The sequence below is a fragment of the Schistocerca cancellata genome, chromosome 4 (assembly GCF_023864275.1).
Source record: "Schistocerca cancellata isolate TAMUIC-IGC-003103 chromosome 4, iqSchCanc2.1, whole genome shotgun sequence".
Lineage (NCBI taxonomy): Eukaryota > Metazoa > Arthropoda > Insecta > Orthoptera > Acrididae > Schistocerca > Schistocerca cancellata.
Genome location: NC_064629.1, coordinates 730627813 through 730649917, shown reverse-complemented (window position 1 = coordinate 730649917; position 22105 = coordinate 730627813).

Below are 22105 nucleotides of genomic sequence, written 5' to 3'. Positions count from 1 at the left end.
ATAAGAAAACGGTATCAGCAAACACTTTTAGGAGCTCTGGACGAGTTAATAATGCACTATAGGGGTGGTAGAAAGGAGTAGCCGAAAATAAAGAGGGGAGGGGGGTGACAACAGTCGAGGAAGCAGGTTCCTTTTCGAGTTGACTGCAGGAAATTGCCCTGAAATGGAGGCAGCGATGGAAACCAGGAGAAACCTCTATAACTTGTAAACCACATCTCACATTCTGCACTGGGTAATCTGCGACAGATTAACTTCTGTACCTTTCCCGGAACATGGTTAAAAACTGTGCGATAGTTATCTGAGATTAATTTTTATTTCTAAAGAATATAAAATTGTTCGGTATCTTATTTCCTGTATGAGACGTTATCAGATAGGAAAACAACTTTTAAACAACTTTCTTGCATTGTCTTTCCACTCTTTCTCTTTCAGTCGTTCGGCTATTTGTTGGACCAGTTGTATCTAAGGCTGTCAGTCAGTTGGTTGCCCTGAAAGCAGCAGTCCCGAACGTGGCGAAGGCATGTAAGACTCATAGCAAGACATCTTTTGCATCGGAGAATGGCGGACAAAATACTGTCCCTACGACAGGGCTATCAAAACTTTGAAGTCGATTGTCACAAAGCTCAGGCAACTTGAACATCTGCGGTTGCCACTGTGTCTCCAAATCGCTGATCAGAATAAATGTGTGATCACGACACCGATGCTGACAACAAAACACACACCGCAGATCAACAGTAATTGCAAGAGCGTAAAGCCTGATGAGTCTTCCTTTACTTTAATTTGAGAAATAGGCTTACGTTGTGTACGGTGGCCACCAAATTAAGCTTACACATAGTTGAACATATATACGACTACATTGTCACGGTATTGCTCTGGTCCAAGTGTTAACTGCTACGAAATGTATGGTTTTAATAGGTAATCAAGGGCATCATAAGGTGCTAAAGTAACTAACCGAAAAAGATGTCATGTTATAATCGACAGTTTGCTGATTCACACTAGTAGTTTAACACTCGTAGTTAAGCAAGAGCGATGCGCTTTGCAATCAGCGATCTTTGCAAGCGATCCAGTTGATTATTACCTGGGTTATCACTCTTCCGCGTTTGAGGCGTCAAACAGTGTACATCGAAACACCATCAAGCATTTATTGGTGGATTCGTGTATTTTACGGTCGTCACTTCGTTTTTTTTTTGCTACGCTAACTGCTGTAACATATGATAGCAATGACTGGTTAACAGTAACTGTAATCCGTTCTGATAATAATACTGCTGAATATGATCTCGGGGCATATTCAGGCGCGGTTTGACGAACTCATGAATTAAATTCAGTACGTCTCAAGGCGTATCATATCACGAAAACCCAGCATTATGTAGCATGTAAGGCCGGTATCATAACAATTACTACAGCGCAAATTTTCCCACGGTGGTGATAATTATGTTATTTACAGTTCTTGATTCTCTGGTCTAAGTCTTAAAGAAATTGACCTTTTACCCATATTGAGATAAGAAAGTATATATGTGGGTTTCCTTACCATTACTGGTTATGTGCCGCACGGTGCAGCAATGGATTTTTCAGTGATATAATGACGTGTTGCGTGCTAACTAAAGTGCTGAATCCAGCTCACATATAGAGAATTTCGTTATCGAGAGAACTGAAGTTTCGATGGCCTCTATCAGCGATCGAATGGTATTGACGAAATACTCCGACATGGTCTGGGTAGTGTCTACTTGGACGTGCAGGAGATTACCGTTCCCTACTTGCTACAGAAGTAATAGGTCACCACCCACTACCCCTTAAGTCGTCCTGACGGCCTCTCACAAAAAAGAAAGGTACAAATAGCTCTGAGCACTATGGGACTTAACTTCTGAGGTCATCAGTCCCCTAGGCTTAGAACTACTTAAAGCGAACAAACCTAAGGACATCACACACATGCACGCCCGAGGTAGGATTCGAACCAGCGACCGTAGCAGCAGCGCGGTTCCGGACTGAAGCGCCTAGAACCGCTCGGCCACAGCGGCCGGCTCCCCGTCTTCCCTCATTAATTGTCACATAACGTAAGACCTTAAGTCTTAGCGTAAACGTGAACAGTACTCATATAATCAAAAGAAACACTGTAGTTGTAAACAGGAGATGTTTATAGCTCACACACGTGTAGAGATTCCAGTGATCATTTCGTTCCAGCGCTAAGGAAAAGTTAAAATATATAATTGAATCCCAGCACATATTCGGACTGTAGAAGAGATCACGAACCAAATGACTACAACCACGAGCTAACTGCGTGCACGGTTAATGTGATGTTAAATTGGTAGGCAAATTTTCCCGTGGGTAGCTTGTTTGTGCCAGAAGTAGTCCAAAATTGTGTATTCATGGCCGTTCCCACATAGTGAAAACTGCCTCAACATTACCCATGTTTTGAGGTCACTATGTAGATTTTGGTTTCACTTGCAGCAACCTTATTACTCATCTGTATCTCTTTCTCCAGTGTCTGAGGAATCCAGACAAGCCACTATTGAAACAACTGCCGTAGGCTGACAGCTTATGTGCTGAACAGTTAAGGAGACAGACAGTTTTTCAGGTAGGCCATAATTTATCCGTAAACTAGCAGTAAGGTATGAAAGAGTAGCCACTACGCCTGTTATCACGAATAGGAAACAATCATCCTGTTTCAACATCAAACTGACGTTTTTTATGTAATAATCGTACCCAACCTTTTTCATTTATTAATCTCTTCACGAGTGGTGACGAAGCAACGCAATAAATTTTTTTCCATCGCTTCACAGACCTACAACATATAGTAGTACAAGAAATTTTACACACTGTATTTATTGTTTTGATGACCATTTTGATATTATTGCCAGATCATCTCGTGATCAAGCGCTGTACGGGATTTGACTGGGCTCATCTTTAAGTACTCGTATATCTTTTTCTGGGAAAAGCTTTCATACAACAATTAAGCAAAAGTATCAGCGAAGGAATGGAAGATACTGGTTTATGTCTTACCCGTGTGTATAACTATGAAGGAATGGGTAACATTTTTCTCTTCTATGACTACATCAGGTCTACAGTAGCTACATAAAAATTCAAAACACACTATCAGAGTCTGTTTTATTGAGAATCATTCGCAATTACTGAGCAATATGAACATAACGCACCTTAACACAGCTATAATCGCCCACCTGCTGCACGATCAGGAAAAAATTAGAACCGTTTTACTGGTAACTGTCAGTTCACATAGGTTCCTAGATTGAAAAGGAACGCAATGATAGGGAATAAAACTATCAACGGAGACCCTGTGAGACTCCCCAACGACAGGAAGGAATGATGTAGCAGACATTAAGATTTGGCTGAAGCGCTTCGATAGATGTCAACGCTAGGGATTCAAAATGAAATATTAGAAATTATGGCTCGTATTATCCAACGTGACATTTTGCAGCAGATAACAAATTCTGCGTTTTATGAAGTTGCGGGAGATTTGACGACAGACGTGGCTTGCTGGCATAAGTTCACACTTTGTGTACTTTACGTCGACCTGCAAACGTTTGACATAAAATAATTTGTTCTGGGTCTGTATAATCTGGACTCCAGCATAAACGCTGGTCCAGTGGAAAAAGAATGAAAAGAAGAACCTTCTTCAAGACCAGCTAAAGAGCTGTTACATCCATTACAGCTATGATTGTTTGGGTTTTGCACTACAGGAAATTTCAAGAAGCTTCAATCCTCAACGTGATGCCGCGTTAACTGTAAAAGAGGTCTCAAGGATAGTTCTTCAATCCACAAAAATGAAATACGTATATGTAGATGTACAGTCACCCGGCGTCTACAAGATGAACTCAAATACAGCAATTTAACGACTGATACCAATATGTCCGATGTGACAGACTGTGAGAGAAAAATCTTTGAAAAGCTTCAAGGAAAACTATGACCGAGTCCAGGAAACAATGGCGGAAGTATTGAACGTGTGTGTGTTCAAAAATGGCTCTGAGCACTATGGGACTTAACATCTATGGTCATCAGTCCCCTAGAACTTAGAACTACTTAAACCTAACTAACCGAAGGACATCACACAACACCCAGTCATCACGAGGCAGAGAAAATCCCTGACCCCGCCGGGAATCGAACCTGGGAACCCGGGCGTGGGAAGCGAGAACGCTACCGCACGACCACGAGCTGCGGACGAACGTGTGTGTGTGTGTGTGTGTGTGTGTGTGTGTGTGTGTGTGTGTGTGTGAATTCCTAAGGGACGAAACTGCTGAGGTCATCGGTCCCTAGACTTACACACTAGTTAAACCAACTTATGCTAAGAGCAACACACACACCCATGTCCGAGAGAGGGCTCGAACCTCCGGCGGGAGGGGCTGTGCAATCCGTGACACGGCACCTCAAAACGCGCGGTCACTCCGCGAGGCAAGTGTTGAACATACCGAGCTCAATTGGAGACGATAGATGGACAACTTTGCGGGTGAACGCACAACTTGTTCGACAAGATCGATAACATTTCTCTTTTTTTAATGTGACAATCGCTATTTCAATAATTGAACTTTGCGAAGAATTGGCCAAATCTTTAAAACATCCTAATTTTAGGACAGCCAGAGTGAAACGACCTGTATACTTTGTAAAAGATTCTTACGTATCATAGGACAGTAGAGTCACTGGACGCGCTGTTGGAAAAAGAGTGAATCTGAAAGACTGGAAATCTCCTTGCCAAGAAACTGTTAGAAAGACTGAAACACACAGTCTCATGACTAAAGACTGAAGAAATACCTGTTTGAAATATTTGCTACTCACCATAAAGCGGAGATGCTGAGTCGCAGATAGGCACAACAAAAAGACTGGCAGAAAGTAAGCTTTCGGTCAACAAGACCTTCGTCGGCAATAGACAACATATAAACACACACACACACACACACACACACACACACACACACACACACACGCAAAAGCAGCTCAAACACTAGTTGCGTTTGACTGTGTGTGTGTGTGTGTGTGTGTGTGTGTTTTGTCTATTGCCGATGAAGGCCTTGTTGACCAAATACTTACTTTCTGACAGTCTTTCTGTTGTACCTATCTGCGACTCAGCATTTCTACTACATGATGAGTAGCAACTATCCTTTTCATAATACTGTCATATTCCATCCGGAAATTTCTATTGTTTATTGGAAATATTTGATTTCTTTTCGAATGAGATTTGCCTAAGCTTCTATCAAGAGGATCTAAAGCGACTACCTCATCTTGGAAAGATACGTGTTACGTCCAGCTACACAAATCCTCCATACACGAGCATACAACTGTTGGAAGAGTTGTTTTGTGTGTACACAACAAACTTTAGCGAAGACATGCTCCCCGCATAGCTCGAATTGCTGCGAACCATTTCGAATAGTACACGTGAAGTGCCAAGTGTTTTAAGAAAAATGTTTCAAGAACTTGGATCTGCTAAACAGTTGTTCCAAGAAGTTATTAGGCTAATCATCTTAATTATGAACGCTCTAGTATCGTTAGTGTCCTCCGAGAGGTCATCTATAACACAGCCACCCATCCGCTCCTCCTTCATGTCTATCAAGCCAGAGCTGGAAAATTTCATCTTACAGACGTTATAAAATAATTTACTTCTCGAAAGGTCGAAAGAAAAGTCTGTTCCGAAATTGTACATGCAATTTTTGCAGTATGCAAAAATGGCTGTAAGCACTATGGGACTCAACATCTTAGGTCATAAGTCCCCTAGAACTTAGAACTACTTAGGCGCTCAGTCCGGAGCTGCGCGACTGCTACGGTCGCAGGTTCGAATCCTGCCTCGGGCATGGATGTGTGTGATGTCCTTAGGTTAGTTAGGTTTAAGTAGTTCTAAGTTCTAGGGGACTGATGACCACTGATGTTAAGTCCCATAGTGCTCAGAGCCATTTGAACCATTTGAACTTAGAACTACTTAAACCTAACCAACCCAAGGACATCACACACACCCATGCCCGAGGCAGGATTCGAACCTGCGACCGTAGCAGTCTCGCGGTGCCGGACTGCAGCGCCAGAACCGCACGGCCACCGCGGCCGGCTGCAGTATGCAAAGAGATTAAATGAAGGCCTTCTTTGTCAAAGAAATTATGGTTTTCTTTTTTCCATTAATAAGAAATGCACAGTTTTTGTAAAATAGTTATAATAATAGTTATTATACGGTAGTGAAGGCGGAGAGAACGAATCTCGGTACGGTGGAACTAGCGGAAGAGGCACATAATACAATAAATCCACCTTGCGTCTGACTTGTAACAAGCGGCACTGTGGTCGGCGTCTGTTCACCAGAGGTGCGGCCGTAATACAAATTCTGGAACTAACCACTCCAGTCTTAACCACTGAGCTTTTCTGAGCTCAACCCTTTGATTCTAAGTACTATTATGGAGCGTTTTAGTAATTACAAAATTACCCCAGGTGGTAACAAATCCTCCGCCATCAGCGGCGCAACTAGTCTATCGGATTCTGGGGAGACTAGGCTGAAACGCTATATCCCAAACCAGAGGAAATCGAAGTCTTTTGACCGACTCATGCCCAAGGTCGAAACATTTTTTGGAACTATCAATATTAACTCTCTCTTGACACCAGGAAAACTCTATAAATTAGGAGACACACTAAAAGAACAAAATATCAAAATTTTAGCCCTGCAAGAAACAAGGTTACCTGATGAGAATACCATGGATTTTGGAAACTACCGATTGTTTAAAAGTAAAACAGGGATGTTGCATTCGCAATTTCGCAAGACATTCTTGACTCCGTAATCGAAGTAAATCCAGTAAACAACAGACTAATGACAATTTCCATGAAATGTGCAAATAAAATGTACTGTTTAATTAACGCACACATGCCTATCAACCAGGAGAATAAAACAAATCCAGAAAAAGTAAATAAGTCATGGGAAGTGTTAGAGAATACAGTCTCCAAAATTCCTCAAAATTATGTAAAGATTTTAATGGGTGATTTTAATGCACAGTTAGGGAAAGAGAGAAAATTTAGAAAAACGGTCGGTGAATTCCCTGCACATAAATGGACCAATCAAAATGGAAAGAGGCTGGTAGAATTTTGCAGAAATTTCAATCTCAAAATTATGTCAAGTCATTTTAAGAAAAAACCTTCAAAACAAAAGACATGGCGATCACCTAACAAGGACATAGGTGAATTCCAAATTGACCATATTGCAATCTCGTATCCATGTCACAAAGAAATTTTAAATGTTCAAGTTCGTAAAGGCGCCAATATTGACTCAGACCATTACTTAACCCGTGTGAAACTAAAGCTAAAACCCCAAAATTTCAACAAAAGGACACCATTAATCCCCAAATTTGACACCAGTAAAATCCAACCATCATTATTAGCAGACGAATTTGACAAAACATGTGCACAAAATTGGGAACAACTCAAACACAAGATTATCAAAACAGCTCAAGATCAAATTCCTTTACGAAAACACAAGAAACATGCTTGGTGGAATGAAAACTGTGATCATGCAATCAAAGCCAGACAAGAGACATTTAAAGCATGGAATAGCAACAAGACAGAAGACACATATGATACATTCCTGACAACTAGAAAAGACACTTCAAAACTAATTAGACAAACAAAAAGACAATATGAGAATAGTCAACTCTTAGAAATTGAAGAAGATTTTCAGAAATACAATACCAGAAATTTTTATAAAACTTTTAAAACCAAAATAAAGGGGTACCAACCCCAGAATCTTTGCTTCAAGAAGGAAAATGGACAGTTGGCTCTTAACAACCAAGAAAACTGCAAAGAACTTTCTAAATATTTTAAGAATCTTCTAAATTGCCCCGAGCCCACAGAAAGATTTCCACCAAAAATTCCCCAACAATGCAATCCAGTTTCACTTGCACCAAATGAAGAGGAAATCATTAAAGAAATTCATAGGTTGAAAAACAACAAAGCATCTGGTGAAGATGGAATTGTTGCAGAACTTTTAAAGGCAGCTGGTCCAAAAACCGTTAAAGAAATTACTTCAATCATGCAAAACATTTGGCAAACTGAAAAAAATTCCTGATGAATGGAAAACCGCCTTGATTCACCCACTTCATAAGAAGGGAGAGTCCGCCCCAGTAGCTGAGTGGTCAGCGTGACGGATTGCCGTCCTCCGGGCCCGGGTTCGATTCCCGGCTGGGTCGGAGATTTTCTCCGCTCAGGGACTGGGTGTTGTGTTGTGTTCATCATCATTTCATCCCCATCCGGCGTGCAGGTCGCCCAATGTGGCGCCGAATGTAATAAGACCTGCGCCAAGGCGGCCGGACCTGCCCCGCGAGGGGCCTCCCGGCCAATGACGCCAAACGCTCATCATCATCATAAGAAGGGAGACAAAACTGATGTTAATAATTACAGAGGAATTTCTCTTCTTCCAGTCACATACAAAATCCTCTCTCAATGTCTTCTGAACCGAGCACAACAACAACTTGAATGGAAAATTGGCGAATATCAAGCAGGTTTCAGGCCAAATAGATCTTGCCCAGAACAGATTTTAGTCCTCAAACTAATTCTCAGACATCAAAAAATTTACAATAAAAAACTAGTTTGTACCTTTGTAGATTTTAGAAAGGCTTATGACTCAGTGGATCGTGAATCTCTTTTCCAAATTGTGAAAGAACAAGGCCTGGATCCTAAAACCACGGCAATTATCAGAGACACGCTAACTGGTACAAAATCAAAAGTAAAGTTCAGAGGAGAAGTTTCAGAACCCTTTGAAATAAAAACAGGCGTGAGGCAAGGTGATGGACTCTCTCCGTTGCTATTTAACTGCGTTCTAGAAAAAGTAATACAAGAGTGGCGCGAACGAAAATTGGAGTTCAAAATTGACCAACCAGTGAAATTAGGACGAACAAATATTCGAATAGACTGTTTGGCCTTTGCAGACGACTTGGTTATTCTAACGCAGGACATCCAAATTGCTCAGAAACAAATAGAAATTCTTAAAGAAACAGCAGAAAGAGTAGGTCTCCAAATCTCATTTGAAAAAACACAGTATATGACTAGCAACAAACTGGCACCCAAACTTTTGGAAACTAAGTATGGAAAAATCAAAAGAGTTTCGCAATTCAAATATTTAGGTGAAACAATCTCATAGACTGGTCTAGAAAAAATTGGAAATGAAATTCGTTGTCAAAAGATGGAGACAGCTTTTAGACTTACAAAAGACATCTACAACAAAAAATGTCTCTCGAGGTACTCTAAATTGAGACATTACAACACGGTCATAAAACCAGAGTGCCTTTATGGGGCTGAAACGCTAATTTTAAACAGAAAAAAGGACATTCAAGAAATCCAAAAAAGAGAAAGAAAAGTAATCAGAAAAATTCTAGGTCCAAAATATACTGAAGAAGGAACATACAGGCTAAGAGCAAATAGTGAAATTCAACAATACACCAGCATATATTCGGATATGAAAAAACGCAGATTAAAATTTTATGGGCATATTAAAAGAATGGATGCTACCAGACTAACTAAACAAGTAGTGGAATTCTACGAAAATCGAAGTAAAGCTAAATTTGAGACAATAAAATGGATTGCTGCTATAAAAGAGGACATGAAAGAGGCAGATATAAAACAAGATGAAATTCAAGACAGAAAATTATTTAGGCAAAAATTTCATGACTGGGTAGTTGGTCAAGCTGAAAAACCAAAGAAAACTGGAACCACATGGTCTGATGAAAGGAAAAGAGCTCATTCCGAGAGAATGAAAACAATTTGGGCAGAGAGAAAGTCTAAAAGAAAATAACTGAATGCCCCGTGATTGTACTTCGCGTGGTCCAGTAGGGCCCAAACGTGAATAATAATAATAATAATAATAATAATAATAATAATAATAGTTATTATTACTGCAAACCATTTTGATAGGTACACGTCAAGGAAACTGTACAGGCTCGGTCGTCCCGCAGGATAAGAAAGTTCGCGGTGGCTGCCGAACAACATGGGCAGTCGTCGACAAGTGGACTACAGTAACAAAATGAAAAAGTTGAGAAGCGGTAGATGGAAACTTCATCAGAGTCGCAAAGTAGTAACAATAATCATATATTAAAAAGTGATTAAATGATATTAGCGTGCAGAGTAAATCAGAATAAATTAACCTCTGAGCAAGGTAGAGCTGATGTCTTTTCTTACATAACTAAAACGAAACAATTGTATCCAGGAAGTAGGACCAATAAAATTGAACTCATTTCGACGATTCTTAATATTAAGTAACTGTCAGTTGTTTGTAGAATAACATACTGTCCTTCGAACACTACTTCCCACGTTATCGGTATGCGTATAAGCTAAGGGTTTTGATGGAACATGTATGTCTGATTCATACTCATATTATATGAAATTAGTGAGCAGGGCTAACTTGACCCCCCTCCCCCGCCACCCTCCCACCGCCTTATTGCAAAAATAAATAGTTCACGCGCCACAGTCGAATGCAGAACTTAAATGGAATATTACATAATTTTATCCATTATCATGATGTTGCTTCCGTGACTGTATTACTTTCGTAAAAACAAAAAATAAAACGCCTTCAATCGCAAAGTGTAATTTTTATTTCAACGCTCGATGCATGGGGGCTCATCATCAGGCGCTTTGTTAGTCTACATCATTTTTCGAATTTTGGTTGCCACTGGTCCTGTTAGAGTATGTAGGCGTAGTATAAAACGGCACATCGTGATAACAATTTCTACAAAACTAAGACGACATGGAAAAATTATTTTGAATTTTCTCATTACGAGGAGACAGAAGGAGCGATCTGTTTTTAACTGAACAACTACATACTGTTTCCAGTAGTGGTTACATGGTTTTTAAGCACAGTATGAGTAGTCATGCTATATACATATACGCACTATTTGTCCTACAGCACATTCGTAAACACAATTCAGAACGAGTCAATGACTATCAAAATGTAAAAATGCTCCCTTTCTACATATACACGGGTGTTGGTATTTCTAAGTTGATACAAAGATGATACGTTATTAATTATACACAGATGTCATTTGTAAAGCAGTTACTAGTGCAGATATCAGATGTGACCTTATGTTATGGAATGGTTGCACTATTAAATATTTGTTGCTTTAGGAAAATTGAAATCGACTTCGCTTAGCGAATATGAGATACCTCCAAAGACTGTTCTGAAACAGAGACAGCTCTTTTTTCCTGTCAGAATCTTCTGGAAATATTCCAGCAAGCATTATTCATTAACAAATGCCACCAGTATTTATTGCTTAGTTGATGTCTCATTTAGTAGACACAAATCAGTACATGACGAACAAATTCACCGACGCTGTCTTTTAGTGTATAGTGTAAGAATAATTACCAGTTTGGCAACTGACGAACTGACTCTATTTTCAGACTTACGGAAAGCGCTCATACAAAACAGAAAATGGTGAAAGTACACCTATTGTGCGGAAGGAGATGTGCTGATAGTCCAAAATTGCGCAAAACGCTCTCTTCGTTTGGTGCGCTATCTCGTGCTTCCCTGCTCCAACTCACGAATGACCAACGAATTCAATTTCCTGGAAAGATAGCAAACGTATAAGTTTTGTTCCTTTTTTCTATAACATTTTTCAGGTTCATCGCTGCTCATCAGGCTACGCCGAGTTGAAAGCGGTATAAGGCAGATACGTAGTCCACTGTCCGGAGAATATTTGTTCTTACAGTTGAAAAAATTTTTAGTGAAAATAAAGGTTATAAAATCCATTACTAGGTCATTAACACACTCATCCCAAACGACACGTGGAAAGTATGCAGATGTGTTGAAATATGCAGTTCCGAGAAAGAGCTGAGTCTCCAGAATATGATTCTTTATTTAAGATGAGGCACGCGAATGTCAATGACATGACACGAAAATCCTCATCATCCAACAGATAATGCTGATACACGAATGCGTGTTGTGATGATATTTTGCGTTCGGCGTTTTCTCTTGTTTACTGAAGAAAATAAAGTTTATTTCTGTCTCGAAATATTTACGTTTGTTGTTCATATAGTACCGTTAGCTTTTGTTCATTTGACTACAGAAATGCACGTTAGAACTGTGGTATGTCGATCCGCAATAACTCATTTTAGAATGAACAGACACATTCAATTTAATTAACATGTTTTATTCGTTTAGTTTTTACTATATAATCTACACTAGTTTCGTATTTTCATTTTATCTGAAATTTCTGCACGCGATCGCCTACAAATGAACACATCTACGTACGTACTTGCGCGCCCGAGCGCGCGCGCGCGTGTGTGTGATTGCGTGCATGTGCATGCAAGCACATAGAGCATTCAGCGACGAGAATTTTAGCGTCCCCGCTGAAATATTCCACGAGGAACGTGTTTGAAACGTTTAAAGCTAAAAAAAGAATAGAATACACACTCTGTTATAAATGGATTTAATCTCTCCATTCCACTCACATTCATCCGTACAATCAGAGTCGAATTAAAAATCTGTAATCAGTTTTGGTGTTCTAAAACCTAGAAACCTGAATACAATAACTGGAATAAAGACTGAAGAAATTGTGGCTGTGTGGTCATTTAAAAAGATCCTGAATACGACAGCGATACAATGAAACAAACTCATTAAAATCTGTCTCCTAATACTTCTTCGCCGGCCGGAGTGACCGAGCGGTTCTAGGCGCGTCAGTCTGGCACCGCGCGACCGCTACGGTCGCAGGTTCGAATCCTGCCTCGGGCATGGATGCGTGTGATGTCCTTAGGTTAGTTCGGTTTAAGTAGTTCTAAGCTCTAGGGGACTGATGACCTCAGATGTTAAGTCCCATAGTGCTCAGAGCCATTTGAACCATTTCCTAATACTTCAGGATACTTCTCTCCATCTGCGAAAACAGAGGGCTGAGCAGATGGTATACTAGTTTCGACCCAGTTGACTGAATATAACGAAAACAGTAAATTAAAAAGTGAAACATCGGACTTGTGTAACACTAGCATCGAACACTGGAGGTTCCTCTCAGTGTGGTGTGTAATCATGCACCATCGGTCTGTCGTCAATCCACAGACGAATGCTATGAATTTCATTTCTTCTAAGTCGTTAGGGGGAGACGCCAGAACGGACTAAACGACTTTACGAACCGTAGCTTATTGTCCTTCACGTCCAGTCACCAACGCAGGACTCTGAAATTCAACAGTGGAATGATAGTTTGTGGAAGGACAGCACAATAACTCGAGGGTTTTCAAGACATGCATCCTCGCTTGCCTCATCAGTTAACTCATTTCGGTGAACTCCAATGTACCTATGCGCGAAGCAGAATGAAACCACAATCCGCAGCCTTTGCAAGAAGAGAGAGGATTATTGGCTAGCCAGAACTTCTTTATCTGCTTGGTACATCTGTAGTAGTAGTTATTGTTGTACCAGTCTTTAGACCAAAGAATGATTTCAAGCATCTCTACATGCTACTCTGTCCTGTGTAAACCTCTTCATCTCCGAATAACTACTGCAACCCACACCCATTTGAACGTGTTTACTGTACTCGTCTCATGGTCCCTCTATGGACTTTGTACCTCCCACACTTACCCTCAGTGACTATTCCTTGACTTCTCAGAATGTGTCCTATCAACTGATCCTTTCATTTAATCATGCTATGTCTCAAGTTTGTTTCTTCCAATTCTATTTCAGTACTTTCTGTACCATCCATTGTACAGCTTTAAAAGTAATGCAGGCTACCGTATTATGGTTACCACGTTAGATAGTATTGCTGTGTTACTGCAAAAATTATTTTGAAAGACAACTACCAGTAAATAATGATGACGCGACTTCTAAAACAATTCATTTACATACAGCAAATATCTTACTAGAATTTACCGTCTTCTTAACTATACACAAATGCCATGTTTTGAATTTTCCACCAATTCCACATAAGAAAAGAGAAATATTTGCGAAATAAGTATTTTCCCCACGTTCTTTACTTGGAAAATGTGCATTATTTCCGCCATCTTGTTTTTCGCGACCAAAATCTGGTAATGACGAGCAACACCCAACAGGCGACATCATCAGTGGCGAAAATCATAACTAGTAACTTCGGTTTTCTAAAAATCTGTAAACGAAATGAAAATAATTTCTGAGTCGTTCTGTATTTCCTTACATACAATCAGTAACGATACTTCTCAGTTATCTGCGAACAGTGGGAGCTGCTGAACCAATTTGATCAATTTATTATGTATGTCTGGAATATTACCAGTCTTATTACGCATTAATGGGCACATCTGATGTTACTTTTGTGTCTGCTAAATGGTCACCCTTCGCTGTCTTCGAGACAGTCACATACTTTAGATATCTTGTAAGACGGTATTTGGATTATGAGTCGCCTGAGTGATAGAGTGCCTAACGTAGAATCAACTTTTCACCTGCACCTACCACAGGCGACATACTGTGTATAGAAAACACGAACTGTTGTCCAGATGAGCAGGACCGTTACGTATATCTATATATATTTTAAATTCAAGTTCCCGCCGCACTTTTTCTGTGAGTATGTGGAGGCTAATCTCAGGAACTACTGAAGGGATTTTGATACAGTTTCGACTTACAGAGAGACTAACTTGCGAAGAAGGTATGTGTACATCATTTATTACCATTGTGCCAGAAAAGTTGTCCGACGGCGGATACAAGGAAGTGCTGAAATGCAATGCTTCCAAATAATTTGTCTGGAAACTCACGAATCTTTTTAAATAAAACAAAACGGTATTAACATTCCAAATCTTTATTCTTCACGTTTGGTGCTTGAGTTCGTAGCATTTTCCGTAAGTTACACAACATATACACATAACAGAGGCTTTAGTCATCAATAGTACATTCTCCTTCTCTATTTACAACAATCTGCCACCGCTGGGGTAACTTTTCGATCCCGCCACTGTAGAAATCACGTGATTTTGAGGAGAAGAACTCGTCTAACTATGTTCGGAAGGCATTTTCATGCGGAAAGGAAGTTCGTTGAACGTTGTTCGACAGAGAGAGGAATAGGTGAAAATCTGAGGGCGCAAGATCGGTCGAATAATGTGGGTGCGGAATGACTTCCCACCCAACTCCTCTATAGTATTTTTGATAAGTCTAGCAGAATGCGGGCGGACGGTATTGTGGAGTAGCATCACTTCACGGAGTCTTCCTGGTCGTTGTTGTTGGACTGCGCCTGCAAGACGTCTCAGTTGTTGACCCTAAATGTCAGCAATCACGGTTACTCCTCGGGGGAGCAATTCGTAGTACACCACACCGTCGCTGTTGCCTCAGATGCATTACATTATCTGTTGTGGATGCGCGCAGGTCTTTTTACGGGGAGTTTCAGCTTTATTTGGTCTAAACCGTACCTTTCTTTTCCTTACAAATAACGAAACAGGATAGGAATAATCAGTGTTGTTAAGGAGCAAACTGACGACGAGCAAGCAGGGATGCAAATATGGCCACCCGCTGATTTGAGCGATTTTGTCTTAGAGCGTGCGGTACCTATACAAAAGTTTATTGAACCTTCCCCCTTGCATGCCAACGTCGCACGATGGTGGAATGATCACAGTTCGTCACGTTTGCCAGTTCTTCAGTACAGTGACGTTGCTCATTGTGGATTAATGCGTTTAAACAATCTTCATCAAGCCCTAAAGATCTTACTGAACATGAGAAGTCACTAATGGCAAGACGATCCTCCATGAAACAAGAAAACCATTTTCTTGATGTGATCTGTCCAATCACATTATCCCCATACAGGGCGCAAAAGTTTCTGGGTGCCTCCTCTGCTGTCACCCCTCTATTGAACTCAAACAAAAGAATATGTCGGAAATGTTCCGATTCCTCCACTTAGCACTCCATTTTCAAGTGTCCACATTTCCACCACTATCTTCGAATGACGAAATGACAATACGTGTATATAAACTCAAATAGCAACAGAGAACAACAAATTAAAAATGACAATCGATAAGTAAACCCATAGCAAACTGAATACCAACATACAGACAAAAACGCTACGAACTTACGCACCAACCAATTTTTTTTTTTTTTTTTTTTTTTTTTTTTTTTTTTTTTTTTTTTTTTTTTGCATACACTACTGGCCACTAAAATTGCTACACCAACAAGATATGCGGATGATAAACGGGTATTCATTGGACAAATATATTATACTAGAACTGACATGTGATTACATTTTCACGCAATTTGGGTGCATATCTCCTGAGAAATCAGTACCCAGAACAAAAACTTCTGGCCGTAATAACGGCCTTGATACGCCTGGGCATTGAGTCAAACAAAGCTTGGATGGCGTTGACAGGTACAGCTGCCCATGCAGCTTCAACACGATACCACAGTTCATCAAGAGTAGTGACTGGCGTATTGTGACGAGCCAGTTGCTTGGCCACCATTGACCAGACGTTTTCTATTGGTGAGAGATTTGGAGAATGTGCTGGCCAGGTCAGCAGTCGAACAATTTCTGTATCCAGAAAAGCCCGTAGAGGACCTGCAACATGCGGTCGTGCATTATCCTGCTGAAATGTAGGGTTCCGCAGGGATCGAATGAAGGGTAGAGCCACGGGTCGTAACATATCTGAAATGTAGCGTCCACTGTTCAAAGTGCCGTCAGTGCGAACAAGAGGTGACCGAGACGTGTAACCAATGGCACCCCTTACCATCACACTGGGCGATACGCCAGTATGGCAATGACGAATACACGCTTCCAATGTGCGTTCACCACGATGTCGCCAAACACGGACGCGACCATCATGATGGTGTAAACAGAACCTGGATTCATCCGAAAAAATTACGTTTTGCCATTCGTGCACCCAGGTTCGTCGTTGAGTACACCATCGCAGGCGCTCCTGTCTGTGAAACAGCGTCAAGGGTAACCGCAGCCATGACCTCAGAGCTGATAGTCCATGCTGCTGCAAACGTCGTCCAACTGTTCGTGCAGATGGTTGCTGTCTTGCAAACGTCCCCATCTATTGACTCAGGGATCGAGAAGTGGCTGCACGATCCGTTACAACCATGCGGATAAGATACCTGTCATCTGGACTGCTAGTGATGCGAGGCCGTTGGGATCCAGCACGGCGTTCCGTATTACCCTCCTGAACCCACCGATTCCGTATTCTGCTAACAGTCATTGGATCGGAAACGTGATGGTACGCATTTCTCCTCCTTACACAAGGCATCACAACAACGTTTCACCGGGCAACGCCGGTCAACTGCTGTTTGTGTATGAGAAATCGGTTGGAAACTTTCCTCATGTCAGCAAGTTGTAGGTGTCGCCACCGGCGCCAACCTTGTGTGAATGCTCTGAAAAGCTAATAATTTGCATATCACAGCGTCTTCTTCCTGTCGGTTAAATTTCGCATCTTTAGCACTTCATCTTCGTGGTGTAGCAATTTTAATGGCCAGTAGTGTATTTACCAGAGCGGCGAACGCTTTTCTCCCAACGAGAGACCAGTTTGTTGATACTATAGAACGTTTGACTTTGTTGGTGGAGCCAAAACGTCACATCTGCCTGCACCGCTTCAGCGCTATCAAAGTAAAATCCTCGAAGGTCTTCCTTAAGTTTAGGAAACAGATGAAAATCGGATAGGGCCAAATCAGAACTGTGTAGAGGATGACTGGGGACAGTGAATGTAAGGCGCCGGATTGTTGCAGATAACACAGCGCTCGTGTGTGGTCTGGCATTGTCACGCTGAAGGAGAGGATGATCCATGCGTGGAGGGTTAGAAACTCGATTACAGCACACTATTTCTTACACGCCGACATAGTTGCGTTACACGCCGCCACGTCACACTCTACAATTCGGAGCCCTCTATCGGTAGAGCGTTGTAACTTGTGCTAGCGAAGCAGGAAAGTTGATCCAATGCTATGCATGACATGCAATACGTCAACCAATTTTGAGAACAGAATAAAAAATTCGTAGTTATTACTTTTCAGCAAGTCCTCGTACTTAAAGGTAACCGTACGAAACTGGGACGGGTCGTTAGTTCGTTTATGATTTTGTAACCCCATTCTGTAACCATTCTTACACGCTGGAGTGAGTTTGCAGTTAAATGGAACTTCCGTTACGAGGGAGACTCGTGATAAATATGAGCTAAGATACACGTATTTCGCAATGTATACAGTGTAGGATCCAATAGGAATTCCGTTGGGACCTGGAGAGTTGTCCACTTTACGTAATAGAAGATCTACTCATTGATTTTATGTACGATTAGATTCTTATGATTTCCCGAAACTCGTTCTGTCAAAATCTAAGAAGGAATTTACTGAAGACTTCATGCCTAATCCCTCGTAAGGATGTACGAGTACAACGAACTCTTTCTCTGTGATTTTCTGAGACTACGACCATATGACTAACGCTCGTCATTCGTCTTTTATTATTTTGCTCATTATATATTTACCTACTGTAGGACTCATGATGTATTTCGTCTTAGCAAAAATCTCTGTTATTTTTGTCAGATTTGAACTAAATGTTCTCAAATGGTTCAAATGGCTTTGAGCACTATGGGACTCAACATCTTAGGTCATAAGTCCCCTAGAACTTAGAACTACTTAAACTTAACTAACCTAAGGACATCACACACACCCATGCCCGAGGCAGGATTCGAACCTGCGACCGTAGCAGTCCCGCGGTTCCGGACTGCAGCGCCAGAACCGCACGGCCACCGCGGCCGGCTAAAATGTTCTCAATTCGTCCTTTAAATAGGATGATAGTAATGTTCTGTACATTTTGCCGAGTACAAATACTGTCCTAACCTTCTTTGGTGACCACCGTCGCAATAATATCATCATGGTTTCAAGTCCTGTTCTTAGATGACAGTGTCGATAGCATCAAGTCCACATGAAATCAGTAAGGCAAACATATTCATTTGGCGTGTGGGAAATAGTGCTACTTCTTCGAGTTAGCTATCTCATAATGCACTAAATATTACTTTACACTGAAGTGCCAAAGAAACTGGTACACCTGCCTAACATCGTGTAGAGCCCCCGCGAGCACGCAGAAGTGCCGCAACGCGACTTGGCATGGACTCGACTAATGTGATGAGGTTGCCTCCATACCCGTACACATCCATCTGAAACGAGACTGGTCCGACCAGGCAACATGTTTCCAGTTATCAACAGACCAATGTCGGTGTTGATGGGCACAAACCAGGCGAAAAGCTTTGTGTCGTGCAGTCATGAAGGGCATACGAGTGAACTCTCGGCTCCGAAAGCCCATATCGATGATGTTTCGTTGAATGGTTTGCGCGCTAACACTGGTTTGTGACCCAGCATTGAAATGTTCAGCAGCTTGCGGAAGGGTTGCATTTCTGTCACGCTGAACGATTCTCTTCAGTCGTCGTTGGTCCCGTTCTCGCAGGATCTTTTTCCGACCGCAGCGATGTCGGTGATATGATGTTTTACTGGGTTCCTGATATTCACGCTACACTCGTGAAATGGTCGTACGGGTAAATCCCCACTTTATAGCTATCTCCGAGATGCTGTGATCCCATCGCTCGTGCGCGGTCTGTGGCACCACGTTCAAACTCAGTTAAATCTTGATAACCTGCCATTTTAGCAGCAGTAACCGATCTAACAACTGCGCCAGACACTTTTTCTCTTATATAGGCGTTTCAGACCTCAGCGCCGTATTCTGCCTGTTTACATATCTCTGTATTTTAATACGCATGCCTATACTAGTTTCTTTGGCGCTTCAGTCGAGAATACTCTTTGTCTTTACAGATAGTGACGAATGCATAGTTTCCTTAATAGGTCCTTAATAGACAAATGAAAGTCACCCTCTAATACTAAAGTCATGACGTGACCACATTTAAGTCCATGAAATACAAGAGTTAGCACCGAAAGCGATTTTATTACGAGCACCATCGTAAAACTAGAAGGAAACTGAACCTTCGGAAGGTGAGCGGTGCTATTTATACAAATAAGGAATATTCCAGAACATAATGAGCATTACAGATGTAAGTAGGCTGTTTATGTTTTCTTTATGTAAGTAGGCTGTTTATGTTTTCTTATTGGCAACGTTACGTAGCGCTCTCTGAAAATCACTGGCTGTGCTGTGTGCAGTCTGTGGCTAGTTTGCATTGTTGTCTGCCATTGTAGTGTTGGGCAGCGGCAGCTGGATGTGAACAGCGCGTAGCGTTGCGCAGTTGGAGGTGAGCCGCCAGCAGTGGTGGATGTGGGGAGAGAGATGGCGGAGGTTTGAAATTTATAATACTGGATATTATGAACTGCTATGTATATTATGATTTTTCAACACTATTAAGGTAAATACATTGTTTGTTCTCTATTAAAATCTTTCATTTGCTAACTATGCCTATCAGTAGTTAGTGCCTTCGGTAGTTTGAATCTTTTATTTAGCTGGCAGTAGTGGCGCTCGCTGTATTGCAGTAGTTCGAGTAACTAAGATTTTTGTGAGGTAAGTGATTTGTGAAAGGTATAGGTTAATGTTAGTCAGGGCCATTCTTTTGTAGGGATTTTAGAAAGTCAGATTGCGTTGCGCTAAAAATATTGTGTGTCAGATTAAGCACAGTCATGTATAAATTTTTCTAAGGGGACGTTTCACAGGTTTCGAGAATCTTCCAGAAATGGTAATTACCAAGTAACAAACAATAGCTGACGCCAAGGTTTGAACTGGCGACCCGCAATACGTCGCCCAGGGACGCTTACTACTATGACACACTGCATGCAGAACAGCTGGTGACGTTGTTCCCTTTCCTGGAGAAACAGCAACCCGCTGTTTCAGTACTCACTGGAAACGATTACAGCACTCTCGATATAGATCTGGTCAATTATTGTCTGTATGGCAGCGCTGTCACGTTCTGAAAGTGTTGCCACATGCTCTTCACAATGATGAGCATCGAAGGTAGCCCCTCCCATCGAATCTTCGCGATCGTCGAGCGGATCTTCAGTTTCCTTGAACGAGAAGCTACTACCGTCGATCTGCAGGTCTGTAGTAGGGCTCAATACCGGGGACAAGGATGACGTCTCTGCACTTCCGATAGTCCCATTTTACACAGGCGTAAAAGTCCAAACCAAGTCTCTCGGGCTGTATTTCACTCATGATAGCCACCTCGGTCTTTCTCCTGGGTGTCCATGGTTCGTTTGAGAGCCAGCTATCCATCAAGCTTCTTCAGTCTCAGTGACGATCTATTTCATGTAGTAATCCTGAGCATAGACTGTCTCAATCAGGAACAGTGTAATTATTGTAGTTGTGGGCTCGCGACCATGGAGAAGTGAAAGGTTTCCGTCATATTTCTTTTATACATTTTTTTTCGTTATCGAGCTGTTTCATTGCCTTTGGCTTCTTGTTTGAGACTTTAGCTAGCCTCAAGACAGGAAAAGAGTTTTGATCTTTATTTATACGCCTATATAAAGACTACCAGTATTGTTCCTGTATCAAAATCCTGTCTGTGACACTGAATAGATGATAAAATTGAGTGGAAGGTGTACTCGCGTTACCATTTTTAACACAATTTTGAGGTGAATTAGTTAGTTTCTCCATTCCTCAGTTCAAATATGTCCTCCTACACCTACCAGAGAGCTTGTAGGCCAAAATAGCCTTGCTATTTGAATGGTATCAACTTTATGAGTCTACCTAATACCCCCGGACAATTTTTGTTCAGTTCCGAGATACGAAAGTAACATTGTTTCTGTCACTTTGGTTATGTCCATCCACATGTCCTTTAGAGTGCATGGAGGGTCCAGTAGTATCGATAAATGAATAGGACTCCACTTCCTGAGTATATCAAATACCTTTATCTATAGCCAAATATATTCAAGTTCGTGATTCGCGAATTAACGAAATTTCTTGCATCTTAGCACTTGTCTGCAAACTGAGCCCCTCTGCTGAGGATTCTGTAAAGTTCTTCCGATTTTTATTTGCAGAACAGAGAGTCCTTTCCAGTTCTGTTTGTAAAACGTATGTACGACTGTTTTCTTCCTGTATGCTGGCACTCTATGTTACCACGTGCCTGTCCTCATGTATCTGATACAGTGCGGTACCCTAAGCAAGTAAGTATGTACAACTACGAGCTGCAAGCACCGAGTACTACTGAACAACTGATTATTTCATTTCACATGGAAACCAATTTCGCTTAAACTAATATCCATTAGATCATATGTGGATCACATTGCCTATTACATTATTGTTTAATGAATTCTATAGGG